Here is a 22,746-nt window from a genome sequence, read left to right as displayed (position 1 = left end):
CCAGCACATGACCAGGTGAGGCGAAATGTATATGTCCGTCAAAAACTCGATTCACTGTAAGTAATCAGTCATTCACGTAAAAAAAGATGTGAACTGTTTTATAATCTGCAAGTATCACATATCAAAACAAAACTGAATCATTCTAGATTCCACCGAAGATGCCTTAAAGTAAAAGGCGAAACGCGCGTTGAATCAGTAAAGTTCACTGGATAAAGAAAAAAAAGTTTGTTACTTACCAAAGGAAATAATCAATAGCTGTAGATATTTAGTAAATTACATTTTATGACATACCAGCAAATTAGTTTCGGTTTAACTTCTCATTCCACATGCTATTAAATGCTGTTTAAAACAATTCATCTATCCCTTCTGAAAAACTGTAGTTACTTTCATATCTCGGTAGATAAACAGATTTAGGATATTTATCATGCGACGAAATACATGACTTTTCACAAGTTATCGTTTGCAAAAAAAACACGTTTCGATTTCTTGAACCGTTTACGAAATTTGCGGTTGATACAACCACACGGTTTACGACGAGCAGGACGAAGTATCGGTAGCGCCGCGAGCAACCCGCGCGCGATCACAGCACAGCCCGTCCGCCGACATATCATTCAATATCTCGAGAACGGTGATAGCTATCGATCTGCTCTCACCTTTAAAAACAATTTCGATATGTTGACTAAATTTCATACGCAATAATTTATTACCTAAAATGAACTGTACGCAAAGTCAACGCAATGCGTTTTTACCTCTGCACACTCATTCAAATTTCGTGTAAAGGTTTACGTAAATGCGATACAGCAAGTAACCACGACGAATAACGAAAAGAAATTCGGTCCTTTATCGAGAGAAGATATCAGGCTGTAATATGACCAAGAATCAAATTTTTCTACCGAATAGTTTCCTTGGAATCGGATGATAAGTATTTCATAGCTGCCGCCGCGTCCGCGCCAGCGGTTCGGCGAAAGTTCGTGTGGCCCGGGGTTCCGTACCTGACGTCACGCTCAGCGCGTTCTGTGATTGGCGGCGCGCACCTAGAGCGCGTCACGCGGCAGCGGAAGCGGTTCGACATGGTCAAACCGCGACGCAGAGCCCGCCGCGCCTTGCCGCTGACGCCATTTCCATGGCAACCACGCCGCTGACGCGCGGTTTTGACGCGCGGCAGCCCTAGTGGGAACCGGCCTTAACTCCTGTCGCTGTCCTGTTCCGGTGCTGTCTGGGAGTTCCCTTCACCTCCCCTTTCCCCCCCCCCCCCCCCCCAAACCCGCCCCGCACACACCGCGGTCGCAGACACCAGTGGCATTTTAGTTCCGGACCCTTCGGTGTCTCCAACGCCCCCTTTCCCTCAATGAGGAAACTGCGCGCTAACTTTGGCGTCACCTGCTGAGCAGGTTGGGACATCCACTGCGCCGCCATTATCGTGCCACATATCTATGTCTAGACTGGTAAGACATCGCTCTTACTAGCTACAGGTATTCACGATGGCTAGGAGCTTAATTTGGTGACAATCTATTACTGTTACGGTCCATCAACATCCTTGTTTTACTTTTTATCTACCTTTAACGTCATTTGGCGACCTCACAGTCAGTGTCCACTGACTCCGCTCTTGTAGTATTTGAGTCCTTTTCTATTCAATTCCCAGCTGTCTTACGTCTTTCACAACTTAGTTCACCAAATGTTACCTGGATCTGCCAAGCCTCTTCGATCCTTCCCAAAGAACTGTTATAAATTTTCGGTATTCAGGAATGCAACTCCTGTCGAAAGAAGTCGTTTTACCTTCATCTCCTGGACACTTTCGTTGCCGCAACAATTCGTACAGTTCCTGACTCTTCCTTTCCTACTATCCCCATGTCGCCAAAGACTTCTCTCAAGGTTTTTTCTCATCGTCCACCCTCGTTGTATTCAAGGTCCCTATTCCATGTCACATCTTTGGAATTACTACTGTATTATGTACCTTTCTGTTTTGCAGATGTATGTGCTGGAGGCTCAAATGGCTCTGAGCACTGTGGGACTTAATATCTGAGGTGATCAGTCCCCTAGAACTTAGAACTACTTAAACCTAACCAACCCTAGGACATCACATATATCCATGCCCGAGGCAGGATTCGGACCTGCGATCGTAGCGGTCGCGCGGTTCTAGACAGTAGCGCCTAGAACCGCTCAGCCACACCGGCCGGCTGTCTGTTCTGGAGGTATTAATAATTCGCCGCTTTGTCTTTCTCCGTGTGCTACGGTCGTTAAATAAGGGGACTAGGCACTTGAAGTTTTCTACCTTAACCAGACTCAGACCTGAAGCTCGCAATGAGGCCATTTGCATAGCTGTATTAGCATCCGAAAACATACGTTAGTCAGTTCGGTCTAGCTACAACACCGTTATCTATATTTCAGCCATTTGTAAGAAACAAGGACGGCTTTAGCGTATTAAGCTTGTAACGGAATTTCTCAACATACCTCGTTCTCCGCGGAGTATCGTAGATTGCGATACCCCAAATGCTGAAGTATTTACGTTGTTGAAACTTCCTGGCAGATTAGAACTGTGTGCCGGACCGAGACTCGAACTCGCGATCTTTGCCTTTCGCGGGCAAGTGCTCTACCAACTGAGCTACCCAAGCACGGCTCACGACCTCTCCTCACAGCTTCAGTTCTGCCAGTACCTCGTCTTCTACCTTCCAGTTTCATATCAGCGCACACTCCACTGCAGAGTAAAAATCTCATTCTGGAAACATCCCCCAGGCTGTGGCTAAGCCATATCTCTGTAATATCGTTTGTTCCAGGAGTGCTAGCTCTGCAAGGTTCGCAAAATCGCCTCTGTGAAGTTTGGAAGGTAGGAGACGAGGTATTGGAAGAACTGAAGCTGTGAGGACGAATCGTGAGTCGTGCTTGGGTAGCTCAGTTGGTAGAGCACTTACCCGCGAAAGGCAAAGGTCCCGAGTTCGAGTCTCGGTCCAGCACACAGTTTTAATCTGCCAGGAAGTTTCATATCAGCGCACACTCCGCTGCAGAGTGAAAATCTCATTCTGGATTTACCTTGTTGATTCATCATTAATACAACACTAGCTATTTCCTATAATCATTGCTTTTATGAAATATTAAATATATTTGTATCTTTTTCGAAATAATTTCGGTTATGTCGATACCATAAACTCATCTTAAGATGTTAATATCGATGAATTCAAATATCTGTGTGCTGCGAGGTACGGTACCTTCGTTTTGTGTTAAGTACAGTACAGTCGGTTATGGAGTAACGAGAGGTAGTCGTTGTGTACTAACCAGTAGTGAGTTATGAAGGAATTCTGTAAAGTATTTGTCCCAAAATTGTTATATTAATGCATAGAAACAGAAGTCATGAAATTATACTGAAATATGACAGGAGCTTCCCCCATGAACCATGGACCTTGCCGTTGGTGGGGAGGCTTGCGTGCCTCAGCGATACAGATGGCCGTACCGTAGGTGCAACCACAACGGAGGGGTATCTGTTGAGAGGCCAAACATGTGGTTCCTGAAGAGGGGCAGCAGCCTTTTCAGTAGTTGCAGGGGCAACAGTCTGGATGATTGACTGATCTGGCCTTGTAACATTAACCAAAACGGCCTTGCTGTGCTGGTACTGCGAACGGCTGAAAGCAAGGGGAAACTACAGCCGTAATTTTTCCCGAGGACATGCAGCTTTACTGTATGCATGGAGAGCTGCATCAAACCAGTCTCAGGACTGAAGACCACAACAACAACAACAACAATGACAGGAGGAAAATAAAAAGGACAGACAAAAATATTTACGCAGCAGAGTTCTTATTCGTGAAGAATTGAATCCGCCATACCTACAAAACGAAAACATTCACTGAAAGAGACATAATTTCGACGAAGATCTACAAGTACCAGATTGGTACATTTTTTTAGTTTTAAGTATTTTCTCTAACTTCCTTCTTATAAATTTATTAACACAATTATAGAATTCCTACAAATGTGCACGAGAACAACTGGTGACTGTTATTGGTAAGAGTGGAAGTTCGTGATAAGCTCCGTCCCATCTTGATTAAGAGAGACGGAACAGTAACTTTATTGGAGGAGAAAAGTGCGAATTTTCGACGCGTCACACATGGACACTTTCGCCTGATTCCTTGGATCCACGGGAAACTGTAACCACAATGTACAACAAGGGCTGTGTATGCTAATCCTGGCTAAAACGAGTCTAGTATTCATCCAGTTGCAAGGGGTACTTCATTTCCTACATAATCTGTTAGGTCGTTTCAAGACACACAAATTTCACTTAAATACAGTAGTTTCCTTCTCTGTGAGCTTTGGCATACTGAACACGGGCTTACTAAGAGTTTGGAAGCGATAGAGCCATACTGTAGTAGAATAACCTTTGTGCCGTGTTTCCTGTGTGTGCCAACAGGTAACTCAGTCTAGTCTATTTCCTGGTTCTGCCAACATCGTGCAGCGTATAGAGTCGCGAGAACCACACAGTTGACAAATATCGCCGACATAAATAATGTACGCTGTCCGATTATTTGTTTCCGATTGTTGCTGTCGCTTCGAGGAACATATTCATTCGAACAACTCGATAATCTGAATCCGCAAACTTGCTAGCTACTGCTTCCCTTTTGAAATAGAGAGAAAGAAAGAGAGTGAGTGAGAGAGACAGAGAGAGAGAGAGAGAGAGAGAGAGAGAGAGAGAGAGAGAGAGAAAGGAGGGGGGGTATTCGGTTTCCACACATTTGTGCAATGTTCGTACAATAATAATAATAGTAATTATTATTATTACTGCGTGTGCCGAGTGCAAGCCTTTCGACTGGACATAACTTTGGGAACATGCGAGTAGCTAACAAAATGGCTCTGAGCACTATGGGACTTAACTTCTGAGGTCATCACTCCCCTAGAACTTAGAACTACTGAAACCTAACTAACCTAAGGACATCACACACATCCATGCCCGAGGCAGGATTCGAACCTGCGACCGTAGCAGTCGCACGGTTCCGGACTGCGCGCCTAGAACCGCGAGACCACCGCGGCCGGCAGTAGCTAACATTCCCGTTATCTAAACGGGGAAAGGGGAGCTACAGTTTAATGTGGTATACGAAACACATATCGTTCCTGGCAACTCATTACATCATTGAGAGGTGAAGGTGAGATTAAATGTCCCATAGGTATAGTTGTGCCCACATAATTTTCTTATAGCTTTTTGGAATTTAGCCGGCCGGTGTGGCCGTGCGGTTAAAGGCGCTTCAGTCTGGAACCGCGTGACCGCTACGGTCGCAGGTTCGAATCCTGCCTCGGGCATGGATGTGTGTGATGTCCTTAGGTTAGTTAGGTTTAATTAGTTCTAAGTTCTAGGCGACTGATGACCTCAGAAGTTAAGTCGCATAGTGCTAAGAGCCATTTGAACCATTTTTTTGGCACTGGGCACTGGGCCCAATGATGCTTCTCGCTATATCACCAACAATATACACATAATAAATGAGTACTAGGCATTTACTTGTGTACGTACCACAGATTTGCTTTTCTTTCAGACTCAGTCTATCCAGAAGACAATGTTTCTTTGTGTATTTCATACTCAAGTTGTGTATCTGATGCAAAGCAAATAGAAATAAAAGTAAGTAACTCAGGAAAGCATGAAATCTGTAAGAGAATAACGCTTATGCAGTGGGAAACAAATTAGATACTTGATATCTTACGTAGTACACTTCTGCTCTAAGGGACAAACAGTAGCAGAAGTTCGTGAAATATATTGTAGGAACGCTCTACGAGCTTGGTAGCGCTTGTATCAGACCAGGCGCAGCACTCTGTGTAAATCCGAACGTCACCGTCAGTGCAACGCAGGGAACTTCGGTCTGCGGAGCTCTCATGGGTCAGCAGCGGCCGCAGAGATAGGCACAGGAGCGCGGCGTGCGATAGGCGAGGCCGTGAGAAACTGGCGAATTAAGATAGCACCGCCAGAGATTTATGTTCCGCCGTGGGCGGACGTCAGCGAAATTCCTGTCACGGCGCAGCGTCAGGCGCGCACAAGTATTACGCAGAACTCGCGCCGACCGCAAGCTGCGGAAGGTTCACTGTCCAAGTGCGGGGTCAGCGCTGACGCTGTTCGTCGAATCGTCGTGTAGACTATTAGGGGATCCGACAGCGCACAGTGGACGATTACAATCACTCTTCCGTCATCGTCTTCCATGATCCAACAAATGTATTCAACACGGGGAACGCCTCATACACCCCAACCGATTCGGCTCATATTTGACATGCCACTCGTGTACATCGTAAAATGAAAGACCCCTCATCACTCAGTTTTGAAAACCGCTCCTAAAGTTCAGTAACCGCAGTCGGCTCAGAATTGACGAGATCGATACATAATTTTAACTGAGTATTTTTCATTATCATTAATGGGCTCATCAAACAGATATTTCCCTAGAAATCGAGGAAAGAAACTATTGTGTCTGCTCCTCACATACCAATAACGTTCACACTAGTGAACAACAACGCCGCTGGAGTGGCGACTGAGCCATTAGGCTGGGGAGCGCAGAATCCGTGTTCGATTCCCAAACGAGTTCTGCAGTTTATCTGTATTTTTCTTGCACGTCGCAACTGGGAGGGTTAATAAGGCAAGTAAATCAATAACCAATAATAGGGCAGCCAAATAAATTTCTCAAACGACATTGATTAGTAGAGAATTAAAATTATCAGCCTCGTTGTATGAAAACAATTCCGAGTAAGCCTGCTGCGAATTTGTCACGAGGGACCACTGACAGCGATCCACGCGATGCTTGTTTACAGTCAGGCACGGGACAGAATTTTGTTTGGGTTTTCAAAATTTCACTGTTTTTGTGGAAATCCATAGGGCATTGACCAACCGCGCCGATGCAAAAACGATTCATGCTGTAATTCATGATCAACTGTCAGAACTGATCTTTCAGGTCAAGCCATGTTATCGTATGTCACGTACGCTTCAAAATTAATTCCCGAAAAAAAGAAATCGAATGTAAACCAAATATGTTTTTCACCACATCTTCAGAAGGAACAATAGAGTTGCGCGGCGGTTGCTTAGATATTACTCGCCTGGTTAGCCTCGCGTGTTAACACGACCCCTTCCGGGTCGGGGAGTACACGAACCCCAGATCGAATTCGCCTGGCGGGTTAACGAGTGGTCTGTGTGCCGGCCAGCCTGGATGTCGTTTTTGGGCGGTTTCCCACATCCCACTAGATGAATACCGGGCTGGTTCCCATGGTCCGCCTCAGATACACCTTATGCAAGTATTTCAAACACTTTCTCACACTTGCAAACGCAACTTAACACTGTTCGCAGGCAGAGTAGGTACACTGCTTCAGCTGTGCGGGATGAATGACTGATGACCTTTGATGTTTGGTCTTAAGCACTGAATCAGGACGAGAACTATTAGACGTTCTTAATGTCGCTAGTGTATTTAGTTCGAGTGTTTATATGCCATCATGTAGTTACGACATTGTAGAGCATGCATTGTTAAACAGAAACACGCAATGCATGCATGCATGTCCGAAGGAACATTGCTTCGTTCTGCTTAACACCACATGCACTGCAATATCGTATTTATCCGCAGAAATTTTCAATTAAAATTTCCTCCCCTGCACGGGAATTACATAATGGATTTACAAGTGCAGGTTGTAGACACATGGTTGGGTCTCGCCGTGAGTCGTGTTCGGATAGTCCAAGCGGTTAAGGCGGCCGCTCGTCTACGGCGGGAAATCTAGGTTCGAGTCCCAGTTCGGCACAAGTTTTTAATATCGTCATTCCCTTATACAACTGATGGTTGTTCGTATTCGCAACTGCGAATGTATTTCACGTACATCATGCAGTTGTTCGATGGAATCTGAGGACACGTAACAGCGAAAGAGCCGTTGTAAGGCAACCAGGATTTAAACTGTAATTATTTACTAACCAAAGTTGTTTGAGAAATTCCCTTATCCTCCTTGTTACTACTCGTTGTTGTTCTACTTACCTTACTAACCTTCCTATTCCTACAGAATTCGATACGGAGAAAATACAGTTAAAAACCAGCAGAAATCATTCGAGAATCGAACACCAGTCTCCCCTCCCCAGAGAAATGTCTTGGTTGCTAATCCAGCGACGCTTTCGTTCACCAACGTATACCTTATGGATACAAAGGGACAGTGTGAATAGTTTCTTTTCTCGTTCTCCAGGAACAATACTATCGACTCCAAAAAATGGTTCAAATGGCTCTGAGCATTATGGGACTTAACGTCTGAGGTCATCAGTCTCCTAGAACTTAGAACTACTTAAACCTAACTAACCTAAGGACATCACACACATCCATGCCCGAGGCAGGATTCGAACCTGTGACCGTAGCGGTCGCGCGGTTCCAGACTGAAGCGCCTAGAACCGCTCGGCCACTGCGGCCGGCCTATCGACTCCGTTAACTGTGAGACGACAGCGCGCAGTGAACTTTGTGGCTGGCTTCCTGAGAAACGTTAAGGTGTTGAGCCAAAATATTTTTAAAACTTTCATTTCAGGTTGCACACAGACGAGCTGCCAAATAGGAACCGAATGAATTGGCCGCGTCCGAAGCCTGCTCCCTTCTAAGTATGAAGTAATATTGCACAACGGCTGATTGTGTTTGCCTTCGTTAGTCTCTGACACCGGTATCTGCAGGCTCATAGCCGAGTTCCGAAAGAGCTGTTCAGTGTGTCTCTCAAACAGACCAGTTGTCAGTACGCAGTGTTTTTGTGATCAGTCACTTGACTACACTTTCAAGATTAAATAGTGGACAACAAGTGAAATAAGTAATGGGCTGGACGCAGCACTGAATCGATGCAGGCGACACCGGCCACTTGCCTGTTACTTGAAGCAGTATTTACAAGTCGCTCGGCCAATACTTACAGCGTCAATATTGATCATACCAACTAAAACGCCAGCCAGCCTGGTGCGAAATGATTTTTACTTACTTTTCAACATACGAAGCCAGAATACTATGGCCAGCTACCTAACAGCCGGTATGTCCTTTTTTGATACGGATGACAGCGGCGATGCATCGTGGCACGGAATCAATGAGGCCTTCCTTTTTTTTTTTTTATTTATTTACATGTCAAATTCCGTAGGACCAGATTGAGGAGCAAATCTCCAAGGTCATGGAACGTGTCAGTACATGAACTTACAACATAAAAGTAATAACAGATAAAAATAAATGTTCATGAACCTGGAAGAAAATCAGTCCATAAGTTTAAGCAAACGCAATCAGCAATACAATGAGAATCAGCTTAATTTTTCAAGGAACTCCTCGACAGAATAGAAGGAGTGACCCATGAGGAAACTCTTCAGTTTCGATTTGAAAGCGCATGGATTACTGCTAAGATTTTTGAATTCGAGTGGCAGCTTATTGAAAATGGATGCAGCAGAATACTGCAGACCTTTTTGCACAAGAGTTAAGGAAGTCCGATCCAAATGGAAGTTTGATTTCTGTCGAGTATTAACCGAGTGAAAGCTGCTTATTGTTGGAAATAAACTAATATTCGTAACAAGAAACGACAATAAGGAATATACATATTGAGAGGCCAATGTCAAAATACCCAGACTCGTGAACAGAGGTCGACAAGAGGTTCGTGAACTCACACCACTTATTGCCCGAACCGCCCGTTTCTGAGCCAAAAATATCCTTCTAGAATGGGAAGAGTTACCCCAAAACATAATACCATACGACATAAGTGAATGAAAATAAGCAAAGCAGACTAATTTACGTGTCGAAGTATCACTCACTTTCGATACCGTTCGAATAGTGAAAATGGCAGTATTAAGTCTTTGAACAAGATCCTGAACGTGGGCTTTCCACGACAGCTTACTATCTATCTGAACACCTAGAAATTTGAACTGTTCAGTTTCACTAATCATATGCCCGTTCTGTGAGATTAAAACGTCAGGTTTTGTTGAATTGTGTGTTAGAAACTGTAAAAACTGAGTCTTACTGTGATTTAACGTTAGTTTATTTTCTACAAGCCATGAACTGAGGTCATGTACTGCACTACTTGAAACCGAGTCAATGTTGCACACAACATCCTTTACTACCAAGCTAGTGTCATCAGCAAACAGAAATATTTTGGAGTTACCCATAATACTAGAGGGAATATCATTTATATAAATAAGGAACAGGAGCGGCCCCAACACTGATCCCTGGGGCACCCCCCACTTGACAGTACCCCACTCAGATCCCACATCACAGCCGTTATTAACATTGTGAATAATGACCTTTCGCTGCCTGTTGCTAAAGTAAGAGGTGAACCAATTGTGAGCTACTCCCCTTATTCCGTAATGGCCCAACTTCTGGAGCAATATTGTGTGATCAACACAGTCAAATGCCTTTGTTAAATCAAAAAATACGCCAAGCGTTGGAAACTTTTTGTTTAGCCCATCCAGTACCTCACAGAGAAAAGAGAATATAGCATTTTCAGTTGTCTAACGACTTCTAAAGCCGAGCTGTACATTTGATAGCAAATCGTGTGATATAAAATGATCAATTAACCTTACATACACAGCTTTTTCGATAACTTTTGCAAACACTGATAGCATAGAAATAGGTCTAAAATTATCTACATTATCCCTTTCTCCCTTCTTATAAAGCGGCTTTACTACTGAGTACTTTAATCGCTCAGGAAACTGACCATTCCTAAAGGAAAAATTACAAATATGGCTAAACACAGTGCTAACATGTGCAGCACAGTACTTTAATATTCTACTAGATACTCCATCATAACCATGAGAGTCCTTAGTCTTCAGTGATTTAATTATTGACTCAATCTCCTTCTTGTCTGTATCACAGAGGAGTATTTCAGACGTCAATCTCGGAAAGGCATTTGCTAAGAAATTTATATGATTTCCTGTAGAAACTAAATTTTTATTTAATTCACCAGCAATGCTCAGAAAATGGTTGTTAAATACTGTACATATATCTGATTTATCAGTAACAGAAATATTAGTACTGCGAACTGACTTTATATCATCAACCTTGTGCTGCTGACCAGACACTTCCTTCACAACTGACCATATGGCTTTAATTTTATCCTGTGAATTAGCTATTCTATTTGCATACCACATACTCTTTGCCTTGCTAATAAAATTTTTAAGCACCCTACAATACTGTTTATAATGGGCTACTGTAGCTTGTTGTGACTGCTTCTAACATTTTGATATAATTCCCGCTTTGTTCTACATGATATCCTTATCCCGCTAGTCAGCCAATCGGGCTGTCCATTACTGCTAGTACCCCGTTTAGAATGTTCTAATGGAAAGCAACTCTCAAAGAGCATGAGAAATTTGTTATGGAAAGCATTGTATTTATCATCTGTATTATCGGCACTATAAACATCTTGCCACTCTTGTTCCTTGACAAGTTTTGAAAAACATTCTATTGCTGTTGGATTAACTTTCCTACGTAGTTCGTAATTAAATACGACATTGGTTTGAGTACAAAAACCTTTTAGTGTTAAATTTTGTGCATCATGGTCTGAAAGGCCATTCACCCTTTTACTGACAGAATGCCCATCTAGTAATGAAGAATGAATAAAAATATTGTCTATGACTTTGCTACTGTTCCCCAGCACCCTAGTTGGAAAAAACACAGTTTGCATCAGATCATATGAATTTAGGAGATCTACCAACATCCTTTTTCTTGCACAATCATGTTCAAAATTAATATTGAAGTCACCACATATAACTACTTTCTGGTACTTCCTACAAAGTGAATCAAGAACCCTCTCTAGCTTAAGCAAAAATGCTCTGAAGTCGGAGTTAGGGGACCTATAAACAACAGCAATTAGAAGTTTAGTTTCACTAAATTCAACTGCTTCTGCACAACATTCAAATATCTGTTCAGTGCAGTGTCGTGATACGTCTATGGACTCAAATGAAATACTGTTTTTTACGTACAGAGCCACTCCCCCACCCCGCAAGGAACTCCTTGAGAAACAGCCAGCTAATCTGTAGCCTGGTAAAGGAAGCCTAGATCGCTGGCTCCATATCTACACACACACGTCACCTAATTCAGGTAAACTACGGAGGAGAATGAGGGATCAGCTCTCACGCCACATTCAACACATCCCAGATGTATTCGATCGGGTCCAGATCTCGCGAGTTGGAGGGCCAGCACATCCATGGGAAGTTACCACTGAGTTCCTCTCCAGGTGCCCCATCTATTGCCTGGACAGTTATATATCCATAGTATGTCGGTGGTCATTATGTTCTGGCTGATCAATGTATTCTGGAAGTACCTTACTGAAATTCTTAAGCAAAAGATCTGATGTTAATGGATTCTTAATGAACCTTGTGGTTTATCTGCTACCTATCAGACAAAGGAATGGTCACAATGGAGAGTTTCAGAATCAAGAGATAACTCGACCAAGATGCTTACCAAGATTCTGCATTCTCTGTTTTATCTATGCTATTTCTCTTGCGTTATTATTTGCGCAGAGTAATGCATTATCTTGATGAAGAGGAATTCTCCTTTGATAAAATGTGGCATTCGCTTTATCATTAGCGCAAAGGACTGTACTATCTTGATAAAGAATACTCTTTTGATAAACTGAGAAGTATTGCGGCTTTTCTGTTCGATGTGAGAAAGGAGCCTGACGAAGTAATTTTTGGTTGTCGTTTATATCTCTGATAACAAGCAACGTTACTCTTAAGGGATCAGCTTTCCCGCTATCAAGGTCCAGAGAACATCATTTTATACATCCGCGCTACCTGATAAAAAAAAATAGTTATTACACTGATTATAAAATCGAGTCAAATGTACAAGGAACTTGACACAATGAGCCCACTTATGACGTTACATTTCCTATGGACTCAATGCATGCACTGATTCGGTTGCGAAGGTTGTCATATATTCTTTGTGTTACACTACTGGCCATTAAAATTGCTACACCACGAAGATGACGTGCTACAGACGCGAAATTTAACCGACAGGAAGAAGATACTGTGATATGCAAATGATTAGCTTTTCAGAGCATTCACCCAAGGTTAGCGCCGGTGGCGACACCTACAACGTGCTGATATGAGGAAAGTTTCCAACAGATTTCTCATACACAAACAGCAGTTGACCGGCGTTGGTGGTGAAACGTTGTTGTGATACCTTGTGTAAGTAAGCGAAATGCGTACCATCACGTTTCCGACTTTGATAAAGGTCGGATTGTACACTATCGCGATTGCGGTTTATCGTATCGTGACACTGCTGCTCGCGTTGGTCGAGATCCAATGACTGTTGGCAGAATATGGAATCGGTGGGTTCAGGAGGGTAATACGGAACGCCGTGCTGGATCCCAACGGCCTCGTATCACTAGCAGTCGAGACGACAGGCATCTTATCCGCATGGCTGTAACGGATCGTGCAGCCACGTCTCGGCCTGAGTCAACAGATGGAGACGTTTGCAAGACAACAACAATCTGCACCAACAGATCGACGACGTTTGCAGCAGCATGGACTATCAGCTCGGAGACCATGGCTGCGGTTACCCTTGACGCTGCATCACAGACAGGAGGGCCTGCGATGGTGTACTCAACGACGAACCTGGGTGCACGAATGGCAAAACGTCAGTTTTTCGGATGAATCCAGGTTCTGTTTACAGCATCATGATGGTCGCATCCGTGTTTGGCGACATCGCGGTGAACGCACGTTGGAAGCTTGTATTCGTCACCTCTATACTGCCGTATCACCTGGCGTGATGGTATGGGGTGCCATTGGTTACACGTCTCGGTCACCTGTTGTTCGCATTGACGGCACCTTGAACAGTGGGCGTTACATTTCAGATATATATATATATATATTAGAGAGACAGAAAGGGAGTTGGAAGAGCAGTTGAACGGAATGGATAGTGTCTTGAAAGGACGATATAAGATGAACATCAACAAAAGCAAAACAAGGATAATGGAATGTAGTCGAATTAAGTCGGGTGATGCTGAGGGAATTAGATTAGGAAATGAGACACTTAACGTAGTCAATGAGTTTTGCTGTTTGGGGAGCAAAATAACTGATGATGGTCGAAGTAGAGAGGATATAAAATGTAGACTGGCAATGGCAAGGAAAGCGTTTCTGAAGAAGAGAAATTTGTTAACATCGAGTATAGATTTAAGTGTCAGGAAGTCATTTCTGAAAGTATTTGTATGGAGTGTAGCCATGTATGGAAGTGAACCATGGACGATAAATAGTTTGGATAAGAAGAAAATAGAAGCTTTCGAAATGTGGTGCTACAGAAGAATGCTGAAGATTAGATGGGTAGATAACATAACTAATGAGGAGGTATGGAATAGAATTGGGGAGAAGAGGAGTTTGTGGCACAACTTGACAAGAAGAAGGGATCGGTTCGTAGGACGTCTTTTGAGGCATCAAGGGATCACCAATTTAGTATTGGAGGGCAGTGTGGAGGGTAAAAATCGTGGAGGGAGACCAAGAGATGAATACACTAAGCAGATTAAAAAGGATGTAGGTTGTAGTAGGTACTGGGAGATGAAGAAGCTTGCACAAGATAGAGTAGCATGGAGAGCTGTATCAAACCAGTCTCAGGACTAAAGACCACAACAACAACAACAACAGTTTAAACTCCTCAAAAGCTGTACAAAGGATATTGCGGAGAATGGCGTAAGCAGTGCCTAGCGAGTGTTTGAAGAGCGAATACATTCTGACCACAGCTGATCTGACTACAACAATCCAGAAGAAGCAAGTAAGTAATTAGTAAACTGTTGGGATTGTATACTGTCAAATCTGTGATTGCAAAAGACTTATCTGACGTATAAAATCTGGTGTAAAGTAACGCATTAAGCGACGTAAGTGATGAAATTAAGACGACCGCAGAGTTTGAGGATAGTTGGAGCAGCTACAAGGGGGTGATAAAAAATGTTCAGTTCGAATGCTGTACAGTGCACAGTTAGTATGCCAGACAGGCAAAATCGCTGTGACCAATGAGGCAAGCATTCCACCGACGCACCACTTCGGAGATACGATGATTGGTGATACGCCGTATCCTGCTGCGTGAAGAAGTCCGTAACTACCTGCTGCGTGTCTCGTCTGACAGGAACCCTCGACCCTCCAAGACCTTTTTTAAGGAACATAAAGAGCGATAATAGCATGGGGAGAGATCAGGAATATGGGGATGGATGCTCCAGTCTCTGCCACTTGAGTTAACTTCTGCGTTACGACATTTGCGACATGGTGGCGTGCGCTATCACGGAACAGCAGTATTCCTTCTCGCAGTGGTTCTCGACAGACATTGTACCCCATACATATTCTTCATGAAGTCAACAGAAGAATAAGAGCACTTTGGTCCTGTTTGGACGCATTTGGTCGCCATAGTTCACGTTTCTGCATTTACCGTACGCACTTAGAAAGACACGGGCGTTACGAGGTCACTCCAAAAGAAATGCACACTATTGTTGTAAAAATACAGTTTTCATTATGCATGTGTGAAAGTTTTATAGTGTGTAGATACATCCTTCCAGCTTGTTTTCAAACTTAGTTCAACCTATTCCCGTGAGTGGCGCCGTCACAGCACGTCTTCAAGATGGCTACTACTTGTGACGTTCGTCAGAAGCAACGTGCTGTCATAGAATTCCTGTGCTGTGGAAACGAGACAGTGGGAAACATCCACAAGAGGTTGAAAAAGGTGTATGGAGATGCTGCTGTCGATCGCAGTACAGTTAGTCGGTGGGCAAGCAGGTTACGTGATGAAAGCGGGCACGGCAATATTGAGGATTGTCCTCACAGCGGCAGGCCTCGTACTGCACACACTCCAGACAATGTGCAGAGAGTTAACGAATGGGTGACTGCTGACAGACGCATCACAGTGAACGAATTGTCACGCTACGTTGGGATAGGGGAAGGAAATGTTTGCAGAATACTGGAAGTGTTGGCGTTAAAAAAGGTTTGTGCCAGGTGGGTTCCCAGGATGTTGACAGTGGCTCACAAAGAAACAAGAAAAACGGTATGCAGCGAACTTTTGGAACAGTACGGGAATGGTGGAGATGAATTTCTTGGAAGAATTGTGACACGTGGTGAAACATGGCTCCATCATTTTTCACCAGAGACGAAGAGGCAATCAATGGAGTGGCGTCATACAAATTCACCCAATAAAAAAAAATTCAAAACCACACTTTCTGCTGGAAAAGTTATGGCTACGGTGTTTTTCGATTCTGAAGGACTCTTGCTTGTGGACATCATGCCAAGTGGAACCACCATAAATTCTGATGCATAGGTAACGACACTGAAGAAACTTCTAGCTCGACTGAGTCGTGTTCGACCACATCGGCAAAAGCAGGATGTTTTGCTGTTGCACGCCAATGCACGGCCACGTGTCAGTCAAAATACCGTGGAAGCGATCACAAATCTCGGATGGACAACACTGAAACACCCGCCTTACAGTCCTAACCTGGCTCCATGTGACTATCATCTCTTTGGGAAACTGTAAGACTCTCTTTGTGGAACAAGGTTTGAAGGTGCACGCTGCAAAACAGTGGCTCCAACAGGTTGGTCCAGAATTTTACCGTGCGGGTATACAGGCGCTGGTTCCAAGATGGCGTGTGGCAGTTGAGAGGGATGGAAATTATGTGGAGAAATGAAAATATTGTTTCTAAAGGATGTATCTACACACTGCAAAATTTTCAAACATGTAGAATAAAAGATGGATTTAAAAAAATCGTGTGCATTTCTTTTGGAGTGACCCTCGTACTACACTAATCCCTCGACTACATATCGGTGCTTGTAAACTCGCATCGGCGTTGCGCTGCGTTGCATTTGCGCTGTAGCAATGCCCTCAATCGAAAAGTTCGCCCCTTACAGACAGAATGCTGATGCTGCCGTGGATAGCGAGCGGCCGGCTCAGGATGGCAGCGAAGCAGGCGGCGGCGGCGGCGGCGACGGCGGCGGGTGAGTTTTCCCGCCATGCGGCGAGCGGTCGCGGCCGGGATGAATGAACGCGCACCTGCCGCCTGACTCTACCTGGAGTGGAGTCGCTGTACGGGGATACCTGGTCAGGAATGCGCGCGCTGTGGACCGAACCGCTGCTCGGCAGGGCCAAAAGATCGGGCCGCACCGCTTAGTCCCGTGTGACTGGAAAAGAGCGTAGGTCACTCCAGTTTCAAAAAGAATAACAGATCGAATGCACGAGATTACAGACCGATATCGCTTACGTCAATCTGTCGCTGGACCCTAGAGCGTATTCTAAGCTCAAATGTTACGACATTCTTGTAGGAAAGCGCGCTTATCTTAAAAAAAAAAAAAAATGTCAGTACGCATTCAGTTAAAATAACGCGTTACACAGAACTTGATTTATTCATACTCATCTTTCAGAGAGTAGGTGCAGACGTAAACAGGCAGATGCCGTCTTCCCAGATTTTCTGAAGACGCTTGACACTGTACATCATCGAGTACTACAGAAGGTGCGATCATAGGGGTATCTTCGGAGATATGCGGCCGACTGCAAGAATATTTGGGTAATGGAACCGAGCACTTTATACTGGATAGAAAATGTTTCACAGAAAGTGAAGTAGCATTGAGTGTGCCCCAAGGAAACGTCTTTGGATAGGCCTATTCAATGTTTTCATTATACATAAACGACTAATCAGACTGGATCAGCAACAGTATACGAGTATTATGATAAGTCTCTTTTATTGTTCCGTCTCAGTTGCTCATTTTTAATTAGCCTACATGTTTCGATCACACTGGAACGTCTTCAGATATAAGTAGTTCCATCAGCAATCCGTCTGACTGACAATACTCTGATATGTAGTTCTCAGTAGACAAGACGGGATGCTGACGGAAATACTTAAAACTGAAGATGGTCCAATGTGATCGAAACATGTAATCTAATTAAAAATGTGGAAATGAAACGGAACATTAAATGAGAATTATCTAAACAGTTGCTGACTCTCGAAAGATGACTATACGAGTAATTATTCGTTGATGATGCTGTTTTGTAGAGGAAAGTACTCTCATTGGACGATCGTAAAGAAATTAAGAAAGGCTTAGACGAAATTTCCACTTGCTTTCTCTAACTGTAGATAAATGTAGGGTAATTCTAAACTAACAACGAGAAAACATCTGATTACAAAATGAACATTTGGGGACGTTATACTGTAGAAATATTTAAGGTAATCTTTAGAAGAGAGTTGAAAGGGGACCATCACGTAAAGTCAGTATTAGGGAAGGCGAATGGGAGTCAGATTTGTAAGAAGAGCTGTGGGAAAATGCAATTGCGCCGTGTGTAAAGCAGATCGCATAAAAAAGACTAGCGCGGCCAGTTATAAAGGTTCAGCGTTAGAAGTTCTGATCAACTACGCGTGACGAACAACGGCGAATGAGTTCAGAGACCTACTGCTAAGATCGTCACAGAGCGATTCAGCCCATGCGAAAGTGTTGCACAACCCTTGCGGGTAAATTGAGAGAACTTGTATTCTCAGAAGACTGTACGACCATCGTATATCTTTTTCAGAGATCGTGACAATAACGTAGCAGAGCCTGGAACACATACAGAAGCATACAGTCATTTTTCCATTCATGTAATATGAGAATAGAACAGGAAAGAAAATAGAAATACGATTCTAATTTACCCTCCGCCAAGCACAGTGTGGTGGTCTGCAGAGCATATAATAGTTTGTGGATGAAAGCGTCAGGCTGGAATGAAAGTTATACTAATACGTGTTGGAAGCGTAAAAGAACATGGTGAAAAGAAAGAAAGAGAGAGAATTTTGCATTTAATATTAAATTAACTGGACGGATGTTTCCTTAGTGATCGCGAATCAAAACATTCTGGAAACATTCACTGGAAATAATCTACGATGCGTCGCTCGGAACATGTCATGAAAGACTATTGAATTTCTCAGTTCAAGCAGCAAAATAGTTTCTTAGGTCTTCACGCCTCTTAACAACACAAAACATGAGGCTTTGTCGGAACAGCATATAGACATCTCTTGAAGATGCAGTTTTATACCCGAAACCGGTTATGATGATTCATTTAAAAGTTTCATATCTTATTTTTTGTTGGTTGCTATTTATAAATTGAAATCACTATAAAAGTAATAGCTGTTATTAGTAATCACGAGTTTCCTAGCGAAAGGGAGGATGTATTTTAAATACTACTTAAACTAAGATCTTAATATGTGTGGTTTGGTTTTGCAAATAGTTTTCCAACAAATTCTCACATTACTCAATGAAGAGCACCCACTACAATGAAAAAACTACTATGCACCAAGTATGGAACTGCAAGGAATTAATAAATTCCATAACGAATAAACAAAAAAATATATAGCGTCGACCAATTTCTACAAATTGTTTCTTATGCTGAGTGAGGCACATTTCGAGAACTTACTCTCATTTTTTAATCCCTTAGGCTGGGTTTTTTTTCTTTTTTTTTACTAGAACACCGAAAGAAGGCGAGGACACTGCGTTTAAAGGGTGCTAAACAACAAATAAAGAGTGAAGCACCTAGGTCGTTCAACTCAAAGAGCTTTTAAACCATTTGTAATGTCTTTTTACCTCGACAAATAGTGACCAAGAGCTGATGAGAAATGTCAACTGATTTTCACAACTTCGCTCATCAACGAGGCTATGGTATTTTTGTGTCGAAATACCAGATCCGTTTGAGTGAAATCTAGTGACTTTTGTGCGTCTGACTTCCAGAGTAAAAATACTTTATTGTAGTTTTGTTGACGCAGTTTGAACGGAATGCCGCTCGGAAGTTTACGCCACACTCAACGGAAACTGGCGCCTCCGAGGCTAGTGATACGTGATGTTTGTGCCACACACTCGACGGAGAGCGAAGTTAACTTCGGGCAGCGTGCCATTCAAACGACCACAACGACAGTAAAAACCACTATTTTGAAAACCCACGGTGTACAATTGGAGCCTCCTTCGTTTTCCAAAGGTAATTAACAAAACGACGAGGTAGATACTTGCGGCAAAGAAACTCAAAAAGTTGTTTAGATTTCTTAACGACTCTTCTTTCATGTGCAAAATAATTACCAGAAATGATTACGCCCGAAGAGAGCCCAACACGCGGTGTGGAATGCGGAAACGAAATCACGATTGCTGTCCACAGAAATTTCCGACGGAATTTCAAAGGGAGGCGCGAGATGTTAAGACGATTAAAGCTTGCTATGACAAGTTCCCAGTGTAAACAGACAGACAGGTCCTGGCACGTCTGACGCGGAGAGGAGATCACAGACCTTCCAAAGAAGCCCCTCAAAGTCGGTTCGCCGAGCACCACGAGAGCTAAACATCCCTCGCTCAGAAGCTCTTAAGGTGCTGCATAAATGAATTTGTTTGCGCGATAACAGAGATCAAATTGTGACATCACTGTAGCAAAACGACTTACTGCTTCGCCGCAAATTTGCTATTGAGATGTTGGACCGGATAGGGCAAAGCGACCTACCTACATAGAAAATGGTTTCTCTGACGAAGCAACCTTCCATACCTGTGGGAAGGTTAATCGGCATAGCATTCGCATTTGGTGTTCGGGAAATCTTCGCGGTTTTTCCGGAGCAAGTGAGAGGCAGCGAAACGGTGAATGTGTGGTGTGAACTGATTAAATACAGTACAGTTGGACCATTTTTCTTCATAGAGCGAACAGGAACAGGAGCTGTTTATCTTGACATACACCCCCCCCCCCCCTAAGCCAAATGTGATTTTCCAGCAAGAGCAACCAAGCCTCCAGCGCGATCTCTGGAGATAACGCCTCTGCATTTCTTCCTGTGACGTTCTGCGAAAGACCTTGCTAATGTTGTAGCCTCCATCACTCCAGGCATATTTGTGCGCAGATAAGTTGTGAGAGTACGATCTAGACATTTTATGGGTTACGAAAGGATCCCAAGTAGAAGAGTATCAACAATTTAGTACAAAACTTTGAGGTTCAAAAAATGGCTCTGAGGACTATGGGACTTAACATCTGTGGCCATCAGTCTCCTAGAACTTAGAACTACTTAACCCTAAGTAACCTAAGGACATCACACACACCGATGCCCGAGGCAGGATTCGAACCTGCGACCGTAGCGGTCGCCCGGTTGCAGACTGTAGCGCCTAGAGACGCTCGGCCACATCGGCCAGCAATACTTTGAGGTACCGGTACATAACATATGGCACAAACGGTAAGTACATATGCCTCAGTCTTTAACTGCATTAAGAAATCAAGTAAATTTAATATGAAAACCGTGTTTTCTTACTCCGAAATTTGTCATATATACGAACGGGTTCTGTATCTCATTCAGACGTGTTATTGTGGAGCAACAATGATACAGTTCCGTTAACAGAAAGTTGATGCCTATGTGTCGGTATTAATGGAGTTGAAGAAATCGTTTGTTTTCGCTTAACAAGACCCCGATCTAAGGGGAGAGGTGGTGGAGGAATAAAAATGCCTTTAACGTGTCAAAAGTTGCTTGACGTGAAAAAGTTAGGTCGTTCGTTCTGATACATCACGACCTCAGCATATCGTTCAAGACGTGTACATCCAAAAACATTTCGTCTCCTCTTTTCTAAAGTGTTCAAACTTCAATCGATGTCACACAGTCGTAGATAAGAGGAAAAAGAATCGATCACGATATTCATCCGAAGCGTTTTTGAATAAAGAAAAATCACTTCTCTGCGTCGGCTGGAGACTTTTAAAACTGAGACTAGCTCCCGTTTAAGACGAATAAATCTCGTAGGTCCCTTTCTCGAGATTAGAGCTCCTTTCCGCCCCTAATGCGAGTTCGGTGTCGCACGGCGCATCGGTCTTATCTGACGCCGGCCTCGGTGTATTTGCGCAGCGCTTATCGTGCGATGCCGTCCGGATGAATGGGAGCGGGCAGGCAGCCGCGGCGGAGGCGCTGCAACGGCTGACAGACTGCGTGTCGCCGTGGCTTGCACGGGCGAAGCCAGAGGCCGCTGTTGACAGCCGACACACCACGTGCCGCCGCCGGCCCGGCCGCAGGTGGTCGCGACGCGGCAACACTCCGCCCCACCCCAGTCTCATTTCTTCGCGCACTGGGCAGCAATTCAGACCGCTGTATCTCTCACATTTACTCCGCCACGTACGGGAGACCTGCCACCATTATCTTATATCATCACAATTCTACACAGTGGTATTTTTGCGGACGTTTCTCTGTGTAGCGTGGCGTGCAGAGTGACGGCATTGTTGAATATGTAGCATTAAGACCAGACCGGTCTCACGTCTTCTTAAATTACGCTTGTTCCTATAGTCGCATTCTTCGTAATAGTGCAAAACTCGTTACGCACCACTCTGCTTCTGTTAGCGGTCGCCGCCGTGACAGAGGGACAGCACTGTCAGAGATTGCGCGAGCGATCGGCAAGCTGCCGTTAAACAGCAGGTCCGGGCGACGCACTCACCTTTGAGGAGACGTGTAGCTGCGCTCCTGCCGCAGCGGAAGCCGTGTGCCGGAGAGTAGTGGGACGCGACCCGCAGCGCGCGGACCGGTGTCGGGTGCCTGCCGAGCCGAGCTGAGCCGAGACGCAGCCGTGCGGAGCCGATCGACGACCGCGCAGCGCCCCAGACGCGGACCTTGTGACGGCGGGCCGCTGCCGCCGCGCCGACCCCGGCTGGCTAGTTCGCCGGCTCGTCGCCCAGCGGCGCTACCGGCGGTGGCGGAGGCGGCTGTCGCGAAGAAGAATGCCGCCAAATCACTGACTCCCTCCGCCTCCCTTTGCAGATTTGTCGCACCCTGCGAGCACCGCCTCAACCAACTTGTTGCACTACCACAATGTCGACAGTGCCCCTACACTATCTGCGACATAGCAACAATACA

At 44.3% G+C, this 22,746-nt stretch overlaps 1 long non-coding RNA gene across 1 annotated transcript in view; it reads right to left on the bottom strand.

Annotated features, from left to right (window-relative positions):
- The window catches only part of LOC126236415 (uncharacterized), a 199,420-nt gene extending 176,930 nt beyond the window's left edge, over positions 1–22,490 (bottom strand). Inside the window, exon 1 of the long non-coding RNA XR_007544911.1 lies at positions 22,331–22,490. This is a non-coding gene — a long non-coding RNA (uncharacterized LOC126236415). The remainder of the gene's footprint in view (positions 1–22,330) is intronic.
- Positions 22,491–22,746: the final 256 nt, after the last annotated feature.

This window comes from Schistocerca nitens, chromosome 2 (genome assembly GCF_023898315.1).
Source record: "Schistocerca nitens isolate TAMUIC-IGC-003100 chromosome 2, iqSchNite1.1, whole genome shotgun sequence".
NCBI lineage: Eukaryota > Metazoa > Arthropoda > Insecta > Orthoptera > Acrididae > Schistocerca > Schistocerca nitens.
Note: the sequence above shows the minus strand (reverse complement) of the source record. Positions and strands in the feature narration are given on the sequence as shown.